Source organism: Herpailurus yagouaroundi, unplaced genomic scaffold (genome assembly GCF_014898765.1).
Source record: "Herpailurus yagouaroundi ecotype Mexico unplaced genomic scaffold, PumYag 28, whole genome shotgun sequence".
Taxonomy (NCBI): Eukaryota; Metazoa; Chordata; class Mammalia; order Carnivora; family Felidae; genus Herpailurus; species Herpailurus yagouaroundi.
In genome coordinates, this window is record NW_024412376.1 from 46,266,932 (window position 1) to 46,289,652 (window position 22,721).

At 36.9% G+C, this 22,721-nt stretch overlaps 1 protein-coding gene and 1 non-coding gene across 8 annotated transcripts in view; both read left to right on the forward strand.

The window, feature by feature from the left end:
- INPP4B (inositol polyphosphate-4-phosphatase type II B) overlaps positions 1-22,721 on the forward strand; it is a 789,997-nt gene that overhangs the window by 314,574 nt on the left and 452,702 nt on the right. The gene's annotated exons all lie outside the window — the stretch shown is intronic.
- LOC121040217 (U6 spliceosomal RNA) lies at positions 18,186-18,293 on the forward strand. The gene has a single exon (XR_005795191.1). It is a non-coding gene; the product is annotated as a U6 spliceosomal RNA (small nuclear RNA).

Genomic DNA, 22,721 nt, shown 5'->3' on the forward strand with positions numbered 1-22,721 from the left:
CCAGTAAACAAAGAGAACTACAGGCCAATATCCCTGATGAATATGGATGCAAAAATTCTCAATAAGATACTAGCAAATCGAATTCAACGGCATATAAAAGGAATTATTCACCATGATCAAGTGGGATTCATTCCTGGGATGCAGGGCTGGTTCAACATTCGCAAATCAATCAACGTGATACATCACATTAACAAAAAAAAAGAGAAAAACCATATGATCCTGTCAATCGATGCAGAAAAGGCCTTTGACAAAATCCAGCACCCTTTCTTAATAAAAACCCTTGAGAAAGTCGGGATAGAAGGAACATACTTAAAGATCATAAAAGCCATTTATGAAAAGCCCACAGCTAACATCATCCTCAACGGGGAAAAACGGAGAGCTTTTTCCCTGAGATCAGGAACACGACAGGGATGCCCACTCTCACCGCTGTTGTTTAACATAGTGCTGGAAGTTTTGGCATCAGCAATCAGACAACAAAAGGAAATCAAAGGCATCAAAATTGGCAAAGATGAAGTCAAGCTTTCGCTTTTTGCAGATGACATGATATTATACATGGAAAATCCGATAGACTCCACCAAAAGTCTGCTAGAACTGATACATGAATTCAGCAAAGTTGCAGGATACAAAATCAATGTACAGAAATCAGTTGCATTCTTATACACTAACAATGAAGCAACAGAAAGACAAGTAAAGAAACTGATCCCATTCACAATTGCACCAAGAAGCATAAAATACCTAGGAATAAATCTAACCAAAGATGTAAAGGATCTGTATGCTGAAAACTATAAAAAGCTTATGAAGGTAATTGAAGAAGATTTAAAGAAATGGAAAGACATTCCCTGCTCATGGATTGGAAGAATAAATATTGTCAAAATGTCAATACTACCCAAAGCTATCTACACATTCAATGCAATCCCAATCAAAATTGCACCAGCATTCTTCTCGAAACTAGAACAAGCAATCCTAAAATTCATACGGAACCACAAAAGGCCCCGAATAGCCAAAGTAATTTTGAAGAAGAAGACCAAAGCAAGAGGCATCACAATCCCAGACTTTAGCCTCTACTACAAAGCTGTCATCATCAAGACAGCATGGTATTGGCACAAAAACAGACACATAGACCAATGGAATAGAATAGAAACCCCAGAACTAGACCCACAAACGTATGGCCAACTCATCTTTGACAAAGCAGGAAAGGACATCCAATGGAAAAAAGACAGTCTCTTTAACAAATGGTGCTGGGAGAACTGGACAGCAACATGCAGAAGGTTGAAACTAGACCACTTTCTCACACCATTCACAAAAATAAACTCAAAATGGATAAAGGACCTGAATGTGAGACAGGAAACCATCAAAACCCTAGAGGAGAAAGCAGGAAAAGACCTCTCTGACCTCAGCCGTAGCAATCTCTTACTCGACACATCCCCAAAGGCAAGGGAATTAAAAGCAAAAGTGAATTACTGGGACCTTATGAAGATAAAAAGCTTCAGCACAGCAAAGGAAACAACCAACAAAACTAAAAGGCAACCAACGGAATGGGAAAAGATATTTGCAAATGACATATCGGACAAAGGGCTAGTATCCAAAATCTATAAAGAGCTCACCAAACTCCACACCCGAAAAGCAAATAACCCAGTGAAGAAATGGGCAGAAAACATGAATAGACACTTCTCTAAAGAAGACATCCGGATGGCCAACAGGCACATGAAAAGATGTTCAGCGTCGCTCCTTATCAGGGAAATACAAACCAAAACCACACTCAGGTATCACCTCACACCAGTCAGAGTGGCCAAAATGAACAAATCAGGAGACCCTAGATGCTGGAGAGGATGTGGAGAAACGGGAACCCTCTTGCACTGTTGGTGGGAATGCAAATTGGTGCAGCCGCTCTAGAAAGCAGTGTGGAGGTTCCTCAGAAAATTAAAAATAGACCTACCCTATGACCCAGCAATAGCACTGCTAGGAATTTATCCAAGGGACACAGGAGTACTGATGCATAGGGGCACTTGTACCCCAATGTTCATAGCAGCACTCTCAACAATAGCCAAATTATGGAAAGAGCCTAAATGTCCATCAACGGATGAATGGATAAAGAAATTGTGGTTTATATACACAATGGAATACTACGTGGCAATGAGAAAAAATGAAATATGGCCTTTTGTAGCAACGTGGATGGAACTGGAGAGTGTGATGCTAAGTGAAATAAGCCATACAGAGAAAGACAGATACCATATGGTTTCACTCTTATGTGGATCCTGAGAAACTTAACAGGAACCCATGGGGGAGGGGAAGAAAAAAAAAAAAAAGAGTTTAGAGTGGGAGAGAGCCAAAGCATAAGAGACTGTTGAGGGCGCCTGGGTGGCGCAGTCGGTTAAGCGTCCGACTTCAGCCAGGTCACGATCTCGCGGTCCGTGAGTTCGAGCCCCGCTTCAGGCTCTGGGCTGATGGCTCAGAGCCTGGAGCCTGTTTCCGATTCTGTGTCTCCCTCTCTGCCCCTCCCCCGTTCATGCTCTGTCTCTCTCTGTCCCAAAAATAAATAAACGTTGAAAAAAAAATTAAAAAAAAAAAAAGAGACTGTTGAGAACTGAGAACAAACTAAGGGTTGATGGGGTTGGGAGGGAGGAGAGGGTGGGTGATGGGTATTGAGGAGGGCACCTTTTGGGATGAGCACTGGGTGTTGTATGGAAACCAATTTGACAATAAATTTCATATATAAATAAAAAAAAAATCAAAAAAAAAAAAAAAAAGAGGGCCAAATTTCTAGAGCACTCCTTCCAGATCCATCCCATTCAAACCTCACATGCAGGTGTTCTGGGAGCTGACTACATACATTTAAGTCCAAGATGACTGCAGCATGTGTGGGAAACTTGTAGTATTTCATTTCTTCTCTCTCCTCTCTCCAGAGTTAGCATAACCAAATTCATGGAGTAATAGCAGAATTCCAATGGAGTATTTTCTTTTTATATTTTTTATTTTGTGTATAGTTTACACACAGTGTTACATTAATTTCAGGTGTACGACATAGTGACTCAACTTCTCTATACATTATGCTATGCTCACCACAGGGTGGCTACCATCTGTCACCATACAACACTTACAATATCATTGAATGTATTCCCTATGTATGCCTTTTATTCCCATGACTTATTCATTCCATAACTGGAAGCCTGTATCTCGCACTCCCCTTTACCCATTTTGCCCATCCTACCACTCTTCTTCCCTCTGACAACCATCATCAGTTTGTTTTCTCTGTTTGTAGTTCTGATTCTGCTTGTTTTTATTTACCCATTTGTTTTGTTTTATTTTGTTTTGCTAGATTCTACATAGAAGTGAAATCCTGTGGTATTAGTCTTTTTCAGTCTGATTCATTTCACTTAGCCTAATACAGTCTAGGTCCATCCATGTTGTAAGTGGCAAGATCCTATAATTTCTTATGGCTGCGTAATATTCTATTATCTATGTCTGTATGTCTATATCTTTATATCTCTATATCTATATATGTATGTCACATTTTTCTTATCCATTTGTCTATGAGTGAATACTTAACTGCTTCCATATCTTGGCTACTGTAAATAATGCTACAATAAACACTGAGGTGCATATATCTTTTTAAACTAGTGTTTTCATGTTCCATGGGTAAATACCCCATAATAGAATTATTGAATTATTTGGCATTTTAGTGTTTAATTTTTTGAGGAACCTCTATACTGTTTTCCACAGTGGCTGTGCAATTTATATTCCCATCAATAGTTCATAAGGGTTCCTTTTTCTCCGCATCCTTGCCAATATTTATTTCTTGTCTTTTTGATTTTAGCCATTCTGACAGGTATATGGTAATATCTCATTGTGCTTTTGATTTACATGTTCCTGATGGCTAGTGATGTTGAGCATCTTTTCATGTGTCTGTTTGGCCATCTATATGTCTTTTTTGAAAAATATGTCTATTCAGGTCCTCTGCCCATTTTTGAATCGGGTATTTTTAATTTTTTTTTTCCCACGTTTTTATTTATTTTTGGGACAGAGAGAGACAGAGCATGAACGGGGGAGGGGCAGAGAGAGAGGGAGACACAGAATCGGAAACAGGCTCCAGGCTCCGAGCCATCAGCCCAGAGCCTGACGCGGGGCTCGAACTCACGGACCGCGAGATCGTGACCTGGCTGAAGCCGGACGCTTAACCGATTGCGCCACCCAGGCGCCCCTTGAATCGGGTATTTTTAAGGATTCATTTCAGCATTGAGGAAATGGCTCATGACTTTTACCTTAAATTTTACATTGGAACAGTATATTTGGTCTCAATAAAAATCTATCTTTAGGTAAATGATGAAGGTTGTTGGCATTTACAACATGGTAGTATTTATCAAGCTAAAATAATACTTTCAAAATTAATCACTTAAGAAAAACACAATATATTCTCTAGACTAATTTTTTTTCACATGCATCCAACTTCTGTAAAATATATCTTATAGATGTTAATTATCGACCACTGTGATCCATATAAATACACATTATAAACATCAGTTTCCCTTCTTTTAAGGATTACCTTTGGGTATCACAATTTGATTTTTTAACATCAACAGAGGATTCAAGGGAAAATACAAGTTTTAGCAAGACATCAGGTATGGCTAAACATCGTGCTGGATACTTGGGCCAACACAGAAAACACATTAGGTAAGACAACAGCTCAATTCAAATACATAAGATAGAACTAATGCTTGGCCGTCTACTTTTTGTGGCACAACACAGTTTTAAGATCATAATAACAGACAGAACCACAGGGGAGATAAAAAGTTAACCTTTAGAAATTCTGTGGAATAGCACTGAAATGTCAAACTACAATAAAGAGCAATAACAGAGGTTTTAAAAAATATTTTCACTAAGAATAATTATGTATTACTAAATTGCACTAAGTTCCATCTGTATGCCCGATGCTGTAAGTTGGAAAATACAGAGATTCTTACAGTCTAGCAGGATAGACAAACATATGAACAATTAATCCTCTCTGGGAGTGATCAAGGTGATCAAGGTAGGCTCTTAGAATGGGATTACATCTTCTAGTAGGTTTAGGGATTTTATTTCTCTTTTTTTAAGGTTTTTTTTTAATGTTTATTTGTTTTTGAGAGATCACTGGGGAGGGCAGAAAGAGAGAGGGACACAGAGGATTTCAAGCAGGCTCCGCACTGACAGGCGACAGCCCAATGCGAGGCTTGAACTCAGGAACCGTGAGATCATGACCTGAGCTGAAGTCCATGCTTAACCGACTGAGCCACCCAGCACCCTAGTATAGGGGTTTTCTAGACAAATGCAACAACTCTGAAGTAAAAGAGAATATTTGGAAAATTGTAGGTAAGGAAGAACATGAGGTATTCTGGAAACTGCACACTTATCAGCTGAAATGAAAACTTTTATAGAAGGTAATTAGAAATTACAGAGACCTGGTTGCCACGTGTATCTGATTCCATGATTACAACTTATCCTATAAGAATGGATCAATGGTATCAAAGGTTTCATTTCATTATTTAAATGAGTTACCTGATAAGCTGCTGGGGTTTTTTGTTGTTGTTATTTATCATGTTTCCCTAAATCAGGTCGTCTAATCAATCATAACACACATGCAAATGAGGAAAAGTGTACTGAACATTTTCTCCTAAAAATGTCATTTGTAGCATGTTTAAAGTTCCCACAAAGTGATAGGTCACATATATAGGAGCAGAGTTACAGAAGTGAGAGGGCTATGCATTTGAGAGACAAGGAAAATGAAGTCTAGAAAAGTTTAAGTAACCTGTCCAGTAGACCTGGCAGATCCTTTTCCAGAAGCAGAAAAGAAAAGCCACAGCAACTCCCTCAGCCTTGGTTATTTTGCCTGCTTAGAGTCAAGTTCATTGATAATGGCAGGGAAGTTCCCAATTTTCCAGATGTTGGGACAGGCCCTTCTCATCACACATAGTTTTGCCTCTATTTGTTGAGTTCCGATAGGAGCTGTTCAGTGTAGTGGAGGAAGAGGCAACTTCAGTTCTGGAAATGCCAGGGCACACTACTCTATGTGCAGCTGCCACTTCTTTTGATTTCAGAAGATAACAATTTCTACTAAGAGGAAAATAAAATCTGAAATTGTAGAAAGATAGGAAATGATGATGACACTGTCTTTTGTTGATTTTCAGGTGGTTAATTATCAGTTGAATTAATGGCCATTTATCTTTTCCCTGCTTAGAAATCGTTCCATTCCAATTTTGAGAAGTTAAAATCAGAAATGCTTTCTGAAGTGGAAAATGGAGAGGAGGAGGACAGTTAATTATCAAAGCATATACAGAAAGGGGATTTAGCAAATCCCCTAGCATTGTTTACAGAAATATTAAATATAAGACTTTGTTAGCTTTCATGAACAAAGTATTGGATGTTTAATTCTTATACAGATAATTGGGAAACTTATTTTAAACTATTAATCTGTTAATAGTTTTATTTGTTTTTGAAAAAAATAGGACAATTATGATATAACTACACAGACAGTCCCCAGCTTACAATGGTCCAACTTTCGACTTTATGATGGTGCAAAAGTGCTTCAGATTCAGTAAACATTGTAATTTGAATTTTGATTTTTTTCCTGAGCTAGTGATATACAGTATGATACTTTCTCATGATACTGGGCAGCAGGAGTGAACCCTGGCTCCCACTCGGCCACACACTCACAAGTGTAAACTGATACACTTAACAACCATTCTTTACCCATATAGTCTTTGTTTTTCAGTTTCAGTACAGTGTTCAATAAATTACATGAAATAATGTCTTATTATTAAATAGGCTTTATAATAGATTATTGTGCCCAACTGTAAGCTAATATGAGTGTTCTGAGCACATTTAGGGTAGGCTAGGCTAAGCTATGAGGTTCATTAGGTTGAGTGTACCAAATGCATTTTTGACTTATGGTATTTTCAATTTATGATGGGTTTATCAGAACGCAATGTCATTGAAGGTTGAGGAAGATCTGTATAGCGATGAGACCTCTTGGTCCTACAATGTCTTGCTCTGTGCAGAGGGGAGCAGTCAGAGAAGGGTAAGAGCAGACCCATCTAAGTCAGGCCCTAAGATAAGGGCCATCCTCACCAAGTCTAAGGCTAGTACTGGATTGGGGATAGGACACATGATGGAGACAGAAGGAGTTTAGAGACATGATGGAACATCTAGTTGAAAATATTCTAGAGGGAATTGGAAATACCAGCCTGCAAATCAGGATGGAGTATGTAAATGTAGTAATCTTCTGTTAGAATTGATCATTGAAGCCTGGAGACTGAATGACATTTCCATGGAAAATATGGAGTGGAAAAAAAGAGAATGATTGAGAATTGAACTTAGGAAATGCCCATGCACATATAATTTATTGATTTAGATAATAACAATAATGTTCTTGCAAAGTATCATTATTTATTATTATTATTATTATTATTATTATTACTACCATAACAACAATTACAATTTATGGAGCCACTAAGCACCAGTCGATCTGAATGGATTAGCTCATTTTATCCTCACAATCCCTTAAAGTGAGTTATGTGATTAGCGTTGTATTACGGATGAGAGGGCTGCTGTATAGTTCGACTGCTTTCCTTGCATTTCTTATTAATACATTAAGAATAGCAGCGATGGCAAAGCAGACAGCTCACTTTTGCTCTCCTGCTACATAGTTTACTCTCATTTATGTGTAGATCTTCCAAAGAAGAGTCTAGAGATCTGCCATGAGTGCGGAAATAGGTAGCAGATTGCCTGAAGTGCAGGGAGTGCCTGCTTGGAAATTTGTTTTTGTTTCAATGACATGAAAATTGTTGACATTTATCTGGAAGCAAGAAAAACGGATTTACCTTGCTCTGTGTAGGTGGGTAAACTGAACTCTCCCTCAGCTTCTATCTCTGAGTTGTTACTTAACTCAAGAAACAATAGGAGCAGACAAAAGATGCGTTTCTAGGTGCTCAGGGACTTTTGTAGAATCATCAACTGACTCATGACATTTCTAATGCTAAACAAATTGTGCATAAGTGTAGTTTGTACAGTCCCTCAAGATGATATGTGCTTCTTTTGGTAATATATGAAAATCGAAGTTGTTTTAGATATTTTAATATGAGGATTACACTGGAAAACACTAGAGAATGAACCCTTATTTCCCAGGCAATGTATTTTAAGAGCAAATGGTATTGTTTCTAGTAACAAGTAAATTGTGCTGTACCTCTGAAAAAGAGTGCAACAAGTGTTATACTTACTCTTAGATAATTACAGAAATACGTAACAGTTTTCCTCTCCCAGGTTAAAAAGTTTAAAAGAAAATTTAAAAGAGATGTACAGTAAGGAATTTTAATGAATTGAAATCTGATGACATTCTATAATCTTTGCGTATTTGGATCATTTTTATTCTATGATGCCCATATATAAATATAAATACATGGGGATATGCATATACATCATATACTATATGGCATCATAATATAAAATTTGAAATTATTTTTGATGGCTTGAGTTTGCAAATGTGGATCACTCAGGATGAGCTAGGTTATGCTAGGGAAATAAACAATGTCAACTTTTAAGGGCTTAAAAGAACAAAAGCATGTTTCTCACTCAAGATACACGTCCACAGTGGATTGGCTGGGGCTGAGGAAACTCTTTACAATTGGAGACCAGGGTGAAGGTAGAGTTTCTACCATCTGCAGCAAAGCCAATCAGTGGCAGTGGGAAAGGGACCTTGAAAATTGTTCACTAGCCGTCAAAGCATCTACCTGAAGGTGACACCCATAACTTCTAACATTTAATTGGTCAGAGCAAGTTCATGTCTATGTCATTCTAATAAATGTAATCCTACTGTGTGCACAGAAATGGAGAAAAATGAAATACAGTAAAACCTTGGTTTGTGAGCATAATTCGTTCCAGAAACATACTTGTAATCTGAAGCACTTGTACATCAAAGTGAATTTCCTCATAAGAAATAATGGAAACTCACATGATTCGTTCCACAACCCAAAAATATTCATGTAAAAATGATTACAATACTGTAATATAATACAAAATAGTAAAGAAAATACAAAATATAAAGAAAAATAAACAAATTAACCTATACTTACCTTGGAAAACCTTCATGGCTGGTGTGAGGGAGACGAGAGAGGAGGGTTATTGTGTAGGGTGACTTTCACTATCAATAATGAAATCACTGCTATCTATTGACTCAGTGGGACCTTTTTGTTTTCACAAAAACAACTTTAACAAGGAACCTATCCAATGACACTTGCTTTTGCCTCCTTTTGAGGATTTCATGGAAACGTGACTTTGCACTGTCATTAAACAGATTCATCGCTCACACTGCTAAGGCCTCATTCAGGTGGTGCTTTTCTAAAAAATGTTGCACTGTTTCCCACATTTTACACATCTCCCTGATCTCATTTGAAGTGAGGGATCCCTCGACCTTTTTCTCCTCCTCCTCTGCAGACAAGATCTCCTCCACAACCTCTTGCTGTTGCTCACGATGCAGATCCATCAGTTCGTTGGTGGTCAGCTCCTGGCCATATCCTCCACCAGCTCTTGAATGTCAATCACCTCCAGTCCCATGGTCTTCCCCAGGGACATAATTTCATTGACACTGGCGGCTCCTGTTCATGAGCAAGCCCCTCTAAGTCATTTCCAAGAAAGCCATCAAGCCACAGTTTTCTCTAAGTAGAATTTAGGGTCCTCTAGAGTATTAATAAACTCTTGTCATATACTGTACTTAATGTAACTGGCAATAAGGCAGCAGAGGAAGCAGGCAGCCTGACCTAGAATGAATGAAAGCATTTCTAAGTTTTCTCTTATATAGAAAAGCAAAGGACTGTCCACAGGTACTTTGAAGTGACAAAAAAATACACTAGTGCCAGTTGTAGGCACCTACCAATGTTCTGAAAAATCTGATTTCTGCCAAACACCATGGACTGAGACTGAGCATCTGAGCATGGAAGACAATCACCCAAAATCCCACAGTGAGAGAGAGAGAGAAGAACCATTGGCTCAGTTGTGATCATGTGACTTTTTGTATCATGTGTACTACTCATATTGCAAGACATCACTTGTTTATCAAGTGAAAATTTATTAGAAATGTTTGTTCCTCTTGAGGAACAGTCACAGAACAAGCTACTTGCAATCCAAGGTTTTAGTGTATTTGGTGACTGGCACTGATGAGTACCACACTAACCCTGGTTCTAACTGTGTTTTCAAAGAAACAAATGTGGGAGTTGGGTGTTCACAACTTTTAAAGGCAGGTTATATTCTTGCAGCTTCTTATGAACACATTATTTCATTTGTTTAAGCATTTTGCTAATGAGGTCAAGAAGAAATTTTTGTAACAATTTTGCTCTGCTTAACCTCACTTTGTTCCTAAAATAAAACTATTTTTTTAAGTCTAGTCTTTTAAAAAGTATAATATGGGAATCGGGGTAAGTGATTAAGAATGAATTTACTCCAGGGTGCCTGGGTGACTCAGTGTGTTAAGTGTTTGATTTGATTTCTGCTCAGGTCATGACCTCAAAGTTTGTGGGATCGAGCTCCTTGTCAGGCTCAGAGGAGCCTGCTTTGGATTCTCTCCCTCTCGCTGCCCCTCCCCTCTTCATGCACGGGCTGTCTCTATCTCCAAATAAATAAATAAGCATTAAAAAATGGATTTACTCCTTGTTAAAAATGTCAACAACAGTTCTTACTATGTTCACAGGGAGATGTTGGGTCAACTTGAACTATAAAGCTCCACTATTTTTATTATTTGATGTTTTTTAGAAGTATTTTTGTACATTTTAGAATCCAGGGAAACACTGGTTTCTGTTTGTTAAAAAATCAAGACAAATGTTTGAGAGCTTATTGTTTTGAATCTTTAAACTAGATTAAGATCAAAGAGCCACTGTAAAGTCTTCCTAGAAGGATTCACAAATTTGTCCTACGCTGACTTGAAAGCAGACTGCCTTTTAAGAAAAGCTTTATGATTGCTGTAGAGCAGGGAGCACATTTGTCTTGTGTATGTATTCATGCAACTGAAATTGATCTCATTCAAATTGTAAGACTGATGATATATTTGCAATGCATTTTGAACATTGCCCTCCAAAGATAAAGGGTGAATGGCACAATCACTTTTTAGGCCTATAATTTTGGGCACCATGCACTGAAATGATTTTCTGATTCACTTATTTCTTGAGGCTCTGTTTCTGACATGTTTTTCATTTCCCTGCTAAGTGCATTAATTAGTGGCATCTGAATCTCTTTGTTAGCACTAGTAAAAAAAATCGTAATGCCTACCATTATGGTGTATAGCTGTTAACATACAGCAAAAAAATTGTAAGGTTTTCTACAAGCCCATGAAGCTACAAGTGAACAGATGAATGACCTTTGAACAAAATCAAAAGATTTTTACCAAGGCGGAATTTACTGAGGCTCTTTTCCTCCAATCATCCATTTCATAATTACAGTTGATTATTTAAATTTTTATGTTCTAAACATGTTTTACTTTTACTCAAGTATTTTGATATACAGTAAAACCTTGAATGGAGAGTAACTTGTTCTGCAAGTGTTCCTCAAGACAAGCAAACATTTCTAATAAATTTTAATTTGATGAATGAGTGATGTTTTGCAATACGAGTAGTATGTGATGCTGAATGTCACATGATCACAACTGAGCCAAAGGTTCTGGAAATTCACTTTGATACACAAGTGCTTTGGATTACAAGCCTATTTCCAAAATGAATTCTGCTTGTGTACCAAGGTTTTACTATATTCCATTTTTACTCTTACTCTTGTAACTTTTATTAAAGGACTCTTTTGTTTTGTGAATAATTTATATATGCATTTGTTTTCCATCAAATAGTTACTGAGTGCCTATCTTACTGCCTGAGTGGCAGGCTGCTGAGCTTTAACTGACATGGGTCCCTCCCTCTTGAAGCTTGCTGTTTGGTAAAGGAGACAACCATTAATCAAATAATTACACAGTCTAAAGTTGCTGCTTTCAAAAGTGCTGTGAGCTAGAGGAATATGGGATGAATAGTGCATGTAACAGGGAGATCTGAACTTGGGGTAAAGTGGGATGCTCAGGGAAATATTCTCTGATAAAGTAGAGCAGAATGGTTAGAGACCTGAAAGAGAGATGAACTAGGAGCAGGTAGGCATAACCAGTGTCCTGGCAGGGGCACATCCTGTGCAAAGATGATGGAATGGTTGGGAGCAGAGCTAGTCCTGAAAAGGGCAGAGCAAGAGCAGTGGCAACAGCAGGGGCCTCCTGACGAGGATGGAGAGGCCAATTGCAGGGTCTTCAGTGGTTTTTCATTATCCTGTGAACCATTGTGAACCACACCAGTAAGCCTTTGAAAGTTTTTAAGCTAAAGGAAAATATGTGATTTGAGTTTTGAAGAGGATCATTCCAACTGCTCTGCAAAGAAGGGTTAGAGTTGGACAAGATTGAGGCAGAGATTAGATGCAAGGATCTTGTTACTCCTGGGCCACAGCTTAGACCAGGATGGTGTTGGTGGCAACAGGGACAAGTGGATATTTCCTAATAGTAATCAGAAAATAAAAGGAACTTGGTGATAAATTGAAAATAGCAATGAGGTATCTATAGCACAATTTTCTGAGATCTGCTCTCAGTGCACCCTGACTCAGGATTCAATGTCTGGCTGTTGAAACAAAAGTAAATTACAACAAAAAACATCATTTACTTAAAATGTTCTCATGCATTAAGAAATGAATTATATAATATATATTTTATAGCATATATATATATATATATACACACACACAAACACACACAAATTAGTTCTATCCAGCTTAATCAATGTGTTAATATAAATATTTTGAAAAGAAGTGGAGAACTGGCCTTTGCAGATGGCACTAGCAAATTCTATCTCCTTTGTAGAGAAACAGTCCACCCCTGGTGAGTGTCTTGGTTTATTTGGTATGACCTTTCCCCTTAGCCTGAGACTGTGGAATTGACAGTAAATGTGACCTTCATACATTCTTGTTAAAAATCTACTCAAGAGAAATTGTATTCTGTTCAGAGAAGGACAGTGCCATTTTACTCAGGTGTGGATTAGATAATAGTAAATCATCTTGTAATAATGTTGAAAGCTACATCACCACCTTGGACTCATAAAAGAGAAATTACCTTTCATAGCCTACACAATGTGCACAAGCAGCTACATTTGGCAGATTTGCCTAACACCATTTTAAGTCTTTATTTTTTATTTCAAGTTTTTGATGCTAAGTAAAGATGTTTTGGTTACATAAGATTTATCATTCTTCTGACTGATATCCAAGGACTTCCCCAAGTCACACACTTAAATTTCTAGGAACATTTATTCATTCTCATGGAAAAACTTTCAAGTGAGAAGTTGGATGAAGGCCTCTTCCCCTTCCCTTCCTTTTTTCTTCCTCCATCTCTCTGTCCTTTCTTTTCTGTTTTAAAGGTGACCACTTTTCTTGGTAATGACACCTTAATACCCACATCGCTTTCTCCATTGGTATATCTACTGACTTGTTTTCTTCAAACTATATCCAGAATCCAGACAATTCTCGCCACCTCCATCCACCATTTTGGCTCTAATCTAAATCAACGTCATCTCCATCCTATGTTATTTCAGTGACCGTCTGACTACTCTTCTGGCTTTTAACCTTGCCCCATGGTTATATTCTCCTCACGGTAGTCAGTGACCCCTGAAAAATGTCACCTGTGTCATACACTCCTATAAGTAAATGGTTCTTTGATTGCCCATCTCAGGGTAATGACTATGTTACTATCATCGTCCTCAGTCTACTGCATTATTTGTACTTGAGCTCACTCTCTGAACTCCTCTCCTTCTTTCCTCCTCTCTAGTCACACCCAGGTCTCCCTGCTGTCTCTCAGATATTCCAAGAATCCTCCCACATTAAGGCCTTTGCCTGAATGTTCTTCCTCCAGGTATCTTGATTTGTTTCGTCACTGTCTTCAGGGATCTATGCAATCATTCTGATTAAAAGGTTTTTTTCTGACCACCTTGTCTAAAATAGCACCTTTCATATCATTCTCAATTGCTTTTACTGCCTTAATTTTCTTTGTTGTACTTATCAACCTCCTAATATATATGTATGTTTGTTTACTTGCTTATTTCTTTTTCTACTAGAATGTAAGCCCTATAAGTGTTGGGACTTTGACTTTTGCTCAGCTCAGTGTCCTCAGCATTTGGAATAGTGCCTCCTCTCTAACACGTGCTCAATTGCTTTTGGTTTAAGGCATAAAATTTGCTATAATTCATGTTATCTAGAACCTGAAAAAGGACAAAGAATTGATTGTTCTCTAGAGATTCCAAATAGAATGCATCTCTGCCCACACTCTGATTTTAGGATGCCTGGCCTCCACAACTGTAGGAAAATATATTTGTGTTGTTTTAAGACACTAAATTTGTGATAGTTTGTTTCAACAACAATAAAAAACTAATAAGCTTCTGGAGCTATCTAAGATGCAACCTCATAATCCTTTTTTCAGTGCTTCAGGTATGTATGGATTGAAGTTGGCATATGTGGTAGTCATTAGTATTGTTCACAAAATATTTCTGGATTTCCTTTTGGGTATATGGCAGAATTGTGTGTTACTGTCCCCTTGAAGTTAGGTATGACCATGTGACTTTCTCAGGAAGATGACTAGTTAAGTGAAGTAGCATATGTAACTTCTAGGTAATGTTTATAAGCTTTTGCATATTTTGTCCTAATGCCATTTTTCTTGTTATTGTGAGTGTAGAATCTTGATGAGATATACTCTCCATGGGACTGCTTTCCTGAGAAACAATGAGCACATTCCTTTAGCTAATGCTAATGGACTTGTGGTGTGAATGAGAGATCATTTTGTGCAAGCTGCTGAGATTTGGGGGTTATTTTGTCAAAATAGCAAAATAGTCCAGTGGTTCTTAAATGTTTTGGTCTTAGGATCATTTTTACACTCTTAAAATTTCTTGACATCCCAAAGAGTTTTAGTTTATGAGGGACTATCTATGAATATTTATCATGCTAGGAATTAAAATAGACATTCTTAAATAATTCACTTAAAAATAATAAATAACAAAGATAAACCCATTTTATGCCCACATAAAAATATTTTAATGACAAAAAAATAGTTTTATGAAAAGAATATTTCTTTTATTTATATATTTTTATATATTCTTAATGTTTTGCTTTATGTGAGTCAACCGAATTCTCATATCTGCTCTAAGAGCATTCAGACTGTTGTCATTCTTGTGTTTGAAGTATATGGAAAAGACTCAACCTCATGTAGTTATGTAGTTGTAATGAGAGAAGTATTTTAATACCCTTTTTAGATAATTGTGGATATTCTTTTTTGGTGTTACACTAGAACTCTGTAAATAGTATTTTCTTAAAGGTGAATTACAATGTGGAACTGAAATCATATTAACGAACTTCTCATACTGTTACATGAGATCCACTGGTCTTTTTTTATTATTCAAGTATAATTAACATACAGTGTTATATCAGTTTCAGGTGTACAGTATAACGATCGAGCAATGCTATACAGTTCTCAGTGCTCAACTATAAAATTCCTAAAAGAAAACATAGGCAATAATTTCTTTGACAGAAGCCATAGAATGATTTTTCTAGATATGCCTCCTTTGGCAAAGGAAACAAAAGCAAATTTAAACTTTGGGGACTATATCAAAATAAAAATCTTCTGCACAGTGAAGGAAACTATTGGCAAAACAAAAAAGCAGCCTAATGAATGGGAAAAGATATTTACAAATGACATATTGGATAATGGATTAATATCCAAAATATATAAGGAACTTATTCAACACCAAAAAAAAAAAAAAAAACAAATAAACAATAATCTAACTAAAAATCGACAGAAGACCTGAACAGACATGTTTTTCAAAGAAAATGTACAAATGGCCAATAAACACATAAAAAGATCATCACAGAAATGCAAATCAAAACCATATGAGATCTCACTTTACCCCTGTCAGATTGGCTAAAACCATTGGTCTATCTTGCATTTTAAATGGATACATTCATGACTCTGTAAAGGCATCTATTGGTCATTTGAAAAACATTGACTTACTAGGTTTTGCAGATCTCCTAAACGGTAACACATTTCATTACACAATATCAAAACCCAACTTTGTTTTTATTATTATTCTCAAGTTGGTTAATATACAGTGTAGTCTTGGCTTCAGGAGTAGATCCAGTGATTCATCACTTGCATACAACACCCAGTGCTCATCCCAACAAATGCCCTTCTTAATGCCCGTCACCCATTTTCCCCACCCACCCCTACCTCTTTATCACCATCAAACCTCAGTTTGTTCTCTGTATTTAACAGTCTCTTATAGTTTGCCTCCCTCTCTGTTTTTACCTACTTTTCCTACCCCAAACCCAACATTCTTTAGTATCGCTAACAAAATCTTTAAAAAGGTTTTATATATCAAGAAACTGTTAAGGAACTGTTACCAGATACAAATTTTACAAAATTCTAGCATTCTTTTGAATATTCAAATTCTATTGTGTGTTGAGCATCAACATTGTTTTCCTTGAAGTGACAAAACTCACTTTGTCTATTTTCAAGAAATACTCAAGTCTGGGAATATCAGCAAAATATTCAAGCCCAAATTATTATAGTTTTTAGGTTAATTCTTTTTTTCTTTTTTTTAATTTTTAATTTTTTTGAGAGACAGAGAGAGACAGTGTGAGCGGGGGAAGGACAGAGAGAGGGAGACACACAATCTGAAGCAGACTCCAGGCTCTGAGCTGTCAGCATAGAGCTCGATGTGGGGCTCAAACTCATGAACAGTGAGATCATGACCTCAACCAAAGTCGGACGCTCAACCGACTGAGCCACCCAGGCGCCCCAAGGTTAATTATTCTTTTGAATAAAAATGGTATGTAATGAAAAGAGCATGTAGTTCAACTTGCAACATAAACAGTATTTCCCAGAGATGACCATTATGGACAGCAGCTTCTGACATGGCTCTAAATGATCCCAGCCTCTCAGAGATCATGCTTTTGTATAATTCTCTCCCTTTGAATGTGGGCTGGAGCAGGTGACTGGCTTCTAACAAATAGAGTATGGCAAAAGTGAAGAGGTGTCACTTCTGTGATTGGATTATAAAAGACTGATTTCCATTTTGCCGGATTTCTCTCTCTGGCTCTTCTCACATTCATGTGGTCCCAGGTGGCACCTTGATCGCAGCCTTGTTAGAAACTTCAGCCAGAAGATCCAGCTAAGCAGTCCATGAATTTCTGACCCACAGAAACTGAGATAATAAATGTATGTTGTTTTAAGCTGCTAGGTTTTAGGGTAATTTATTATAGAAATAGATCACTAACATAGCTATCTACTTCATTATATAGAAGTACTTTATATATATGTTTATTTTTTGTCACACAGAATGAATATTAAGGTGTGTCCTTAAGTTCCAAGACTTAATAAAATTATGAATTTTTACCAATTCATCAAAGATGTTCTTAGGTAAAACTGGAATTTTAGTGCCTGGTGATGAAATATACCAAATCTGCTAGTACCGCTTAGTTCTACTCCCTCGATTTGTTCTAAGTACCCAGTAATGTTACCCACCATCATATTTGTACCATCAGTGCGAATGCCAACATGGTAAAAGAAAATAATATATTAATTGCTTTGATTTCACAGGACTCCTTAAAGTTTTCCTGGGCTCCCCTAAGGGATCTGAGGAATATACTTCAGAGCTGCTAATATAGACAGACTATCCCAATTATCACGTCAGATGAATTGTTACTTTTCCATCCTTTGTCTATGTGTTACAACATAGTAAAACTGCCTAAGGAAAGGCAATGCAAAATACTCTTCATTTAAAACATAAAAGTGGTTTTTATAAGGTTTTGAAATTCTGCCTTTGGAGGACATGCACATGTTTGACTCTGCTTATCAATTCAGGGCTGCTGAAACATCACCTCACACCCATTTTTACTATCCATCCAGGATTATATATATAAAGAGACCAGTGTTGATTCTCAGTGTTACTTGCTGCTGCTGGTATTGGCATCTTATCTATTAATCATTGAGAAAGGGAATGTTAATATGTTTTTGGGTATATGTTTGTGGGTATGTAGGTGTTTGTTATGAGTTCTATAAGTAGGAATCTGGTACAGCTTAAATAAGGTGGATATTGCAACTATTTCCAAGTACATATTTCATGCTCACTTTGGCAGCACATATACGAAAATTGAAACAATGCAGAGAAGATTGGCATGGCCCCTGTGCAAAGATGACATGGAAATCCAAGGACATATTTCCTTTGTATCGTGTTATTACTCACACTGGTACTGTAATGGATAATAATAATACTTCCTTATGATAGGGAATTTAGAAAATAAATATGTATGAATGAAAAATTATGCATTATCTTGCCACTAAGAGAAAACCATGGCTACCTATTTTATGTGTTTTCTTTCTTTTCATGCATTTAAATTCATATGGGTATATTTTAAATTTTCCTTAACAATATTAATGGGCAATTTCAACCCTAGAACTTGCTTTCAAACTTCTGCTTGTGCTTGTAGATAAATTAAACTCCAAAGTGCATTGATTTTACTGTGAAGAATCATGATTTCACATTGCAAAGGCAGCAGTATTCAATTTTCCGAAGTATTTTTAAAAAGTAAAAGTTTTTTCACTGTTAATTTTATTTATATTGTTAAACATGTTATATATATTGATAATAAAAGATACATTTTATTGGTCTACCTTTTACATTCTATTCTGTATGTTTTATAGGATATATTTATATATGCAAATATATATAAATTATAAATCAAAATAAAAATGAAATAAGAAACACACCAGAATTATCTTGTGTTTTTAAATAATAGGGGTAATATGTTTCAAGTTCCTGAAGATCAATTTTGTTTTATTAAACATGGATCCCCAGATGTTACAAGGCAGTCAGCACTAGTTTAAAATGCAGGTGGTATTCCCTTATGCATCCTACTTTAGAGCATGTCACGGTAGATTAACTTATCTCAGAGCTCTACACAATTGATCCCTGTCACTGTGGCTGAGCTGATCCTTTGCAGCTGATTGACACATAATGGCCAAAAGTAATACACTAGCCAGATCTCTGATAGGCTGTTATAGTGAGATCTCTCATTCTTTCCCCACCTTGATTTCTACCGAAGAATCGAATAAACTCGCTAAATATACAATGGGAAAATCTGAACATAGGTATATGTTTTCTGTGGCTGGCTACTGCTCATCTCTTCTTCACACTTATACCTATTGATTTTAAGATGAAATTAGAAAAATAAAAGTGCTCTTAAATGTTACAGAATGTTCCTTGCAGACTTCTATATTTCACGGGTCAGAGAAGGGTCACTAGAGATACATATATTGATAACTGTTTTATATTTAATGGCCAGGGATTCCTACTATTAAAAGCTGGGATCTAGGCTATTACTACCCTCATTTATTATTTATAAAACTCTGTCAGTGTACATGGTATTTAATGTTGGATGAAATTGTGCCAGACAAATTCCCCTCCGTGAGGAGCCTCCAAGCTGAAAACAGGAGGAGAACGATGCAGGAGAGAAATCTTGGGAAGGACAGAGAGTGATTAAGGGTTGTAAACTTAGCCTTGCTTTACTCAGTAGGTGGACGACAGAGAGAACCTGAATGCTGAGAAATGATTCTAAGACTGGGAAGCCATTCAGTGTAATAAAGCCAATAACTAGAAGCAAGGAAAGGCATTAGAAAAGGAGAATCTTGGGGCGCCTGGGTGGCGCAGTCGGTTAAGCGTCCGACTTCAGCCAGGTCACGATCTCGCGGTCCGGGAGTTCGAGCCCCGCGTCAGGCTCTGGGCTGATGGCTCAGAGCCTGGAGCCTGTTTCCGATTCTGTGTCTCCCTCTCTCTCTGCCCCTCCCCCGTTCATGCTCTGTCTCTCTCTGTCCCAAAAATAAATAAAAAACATTGAAAAAAATTAAAAAAAAAGAAAAGGAGAATCTTAGCCCTCTAAGTGAGAACTCTGTATCTTCAGCTCTGACACTTATTCATACACTATGTTCACCTGGTTTCTCAGCACCCCGTCTTACTCATTGTGTTCCAAACCAGTGGGTCTCAAACTTGAACATCATCAGAATGATGGGCAAGTGGGTAGGGGTTGTTAAAACAGAGATTACTAGACCATATGTCAGTCCAAGTATCTGAATCAGTGAGTCTGGGGTCTTGAATTTGCATTTCTAACAAGTTCACAGGAATTGCTGCTGGAGCCACCCTTTGAGAACCTCCGTCCTAAACTAATATCTCCAATTCCTCCTACATCTTGTCTTCTAAACCACAGCTTGGAGTCATCTCTAATTCTTACCTTATAGTCAGACAATTCCCCAGTTCTGTCTTTGCTTTCCTAAGAATTCTCTTTATTTTTTTTTTATATATTTTATTGTCAAATTGGTTTCCATACAACACCCAGTGTTCATCCCAACAGGTGCCCTCCTCAATGCCCATCACCCACTTTCCCCTCTCCCCCACCCCCCATCAACCCTCAGTTTGTTCTAAGTATTTAAGAGGCTTTTATGGTTTGCCTCCTTCCCTCTCTGTAACTTTTCCCCCCCCTTCCCCTCCCCCATGGTCTTCTGGTAAGTTTCTCAGGATCCACATAGAAGTGAAAACGTATGGTATCTTTCTTTCTCTGCCTGACTTATTTCATTTAGCATAATACCCTCCAGTTCCATCCACGTTGCTACAAAAGGCCGTATTTCATTCTTTCTCATTGCCAAGTAGTATTCCATTGTATATAAACCACATCTTTATCCGTTTGTCAGTTAGTGGACATTTAGGCTCTTTCCATAATTTGGCTATTGTTGAAAGTGCTGCTATACACATTGGGGTACATGTGCCCCAATTCATCAGCACTCCTGTATCCCTTGGGTAAATTCTTAGCAGTGCTATTGCTGGGTCATAGGATAGATCTATTTTTCATTTTTTTGAGGAACCTCCACACTGTTTTCCAGAGTGGCTGTACCAGTTTGCATTCCCACCAACAGTGCAAGAGGGTTCCAGTTTCTCCACATCCTCTCCAGCATCTATAGTCTCCTGATTTGTTCATTTAGCCACTCTGACCCATGTGAGGTGGTATCTCAGTGTGGTTTTGATTTGTATTTCCTTGATGAAGAGTGACATTGAGCATTTAGATTTTGTTTTAGCTTTTTAACTGAAAGCTACCAATCTAATCAGATACTACGACCATTCCTAGCACTATTGCTGGCAACAACAGAAACTACAATCACTACTACTAATTACTTTGAACACCAACTATAGGCAAGACAATACAGTAACCACCTTAAAGTATATTATATCATTAAATAATGCTACTAGGTGATCTGTATTATCCCCACTTACAAGGAAAGAAATTCATTTGCAGTAAGATTAATTCACCTGCAGTGAGTGTTACAGAAATTATATAAATAACACCAAATCCCATGTCTTTATGTCCATCTAGTATTCAGACCCTATCTGAAGGTCACCTCTTTCATGCAGTCCCTCATGTATGATTAGGCCAGTGCAATAGTGAGCCCACTCCCTTCTCTCAACTATTAATATCTCCTCTGTATTACAACTTAGTATATGATGTGGTGGTATTAGCAATCAGTACAGAGAGGATAGATTAATCAAGAAATGTCACTGGGACAATCAAATGCTTGTATGATACAATACACAAATAAATAGCAGATGGAATAAAATCTTCAATGTGAAAAACAAAACTGAAATATTTTAAATAAAACATAAAACACTGTGGTACAAATGTCACACAAATGGTAAACATAAACACTTGTGAAAATTAAAAAAAAAAAGATTTAAAAAATGATAGTTAAACCATAAACCAGGGGTTATTTGCAGTGAATTTGAACAATGAAATGTTAGTTAAGGAAATATATAATTAACTCTGTCAAATCTTCATGATTCACAAAAGAGGAAAAAGGATGGCTAATATGTTTAAGAAAATATGTTCAGAATTCAAAAATAATAAGGGAAACTAATGTTGCATATAAGCACAATATAATTCCAAACATATCAGATTAGTATGTCTGAGCCTTTGCAGAGATTTGAGTCTATCCCTTAGTATGCTAGTTGATGTGTAAATGAGTTTAATTACTTTGGAGAGAAGTTTGAGGTATCTACTAAAGTTGATAATGTAGGTACCTATAACTTATTAATTCTACCTCTAGATCTATACTCTAAAATATCTCTTCAATAGACACACAAGGATGTATGTGCAAGGATGTTTACCACAACATTGTTTGAATAGGAAAACACTGAGAGCAAACCATATGTTCTTAATAGGTTATTGGATAATTAATTTTTGTGGTCTATTTATACAAAGAACACAATTACTCAGTTAAAACAGATAAACTAAACCTATATGCATTATAATGGATCCATCTCATAAACATAATGTTGAATAAAATTAGTAAATCACAGTGTATACAAAAATTCTATTTTTTTAAACCTACAACACACAGAAATCCTACATATTGTTTGTGAATACAAACATATCAGTTAAAGTAAATATATGAACAAGAAGAATATATACCAGTTTCGGGATGATAGTAACCCCTGGGGGAAGGAGGAGGAAAAAGGGATATGGGTTGGCCTTAATTGTATAAGTGATCTTCTGTTTATTATTTAGATTAAAAAATCTGAACCAAATATGGCAAAATGCTAATACTTGTTAAATTA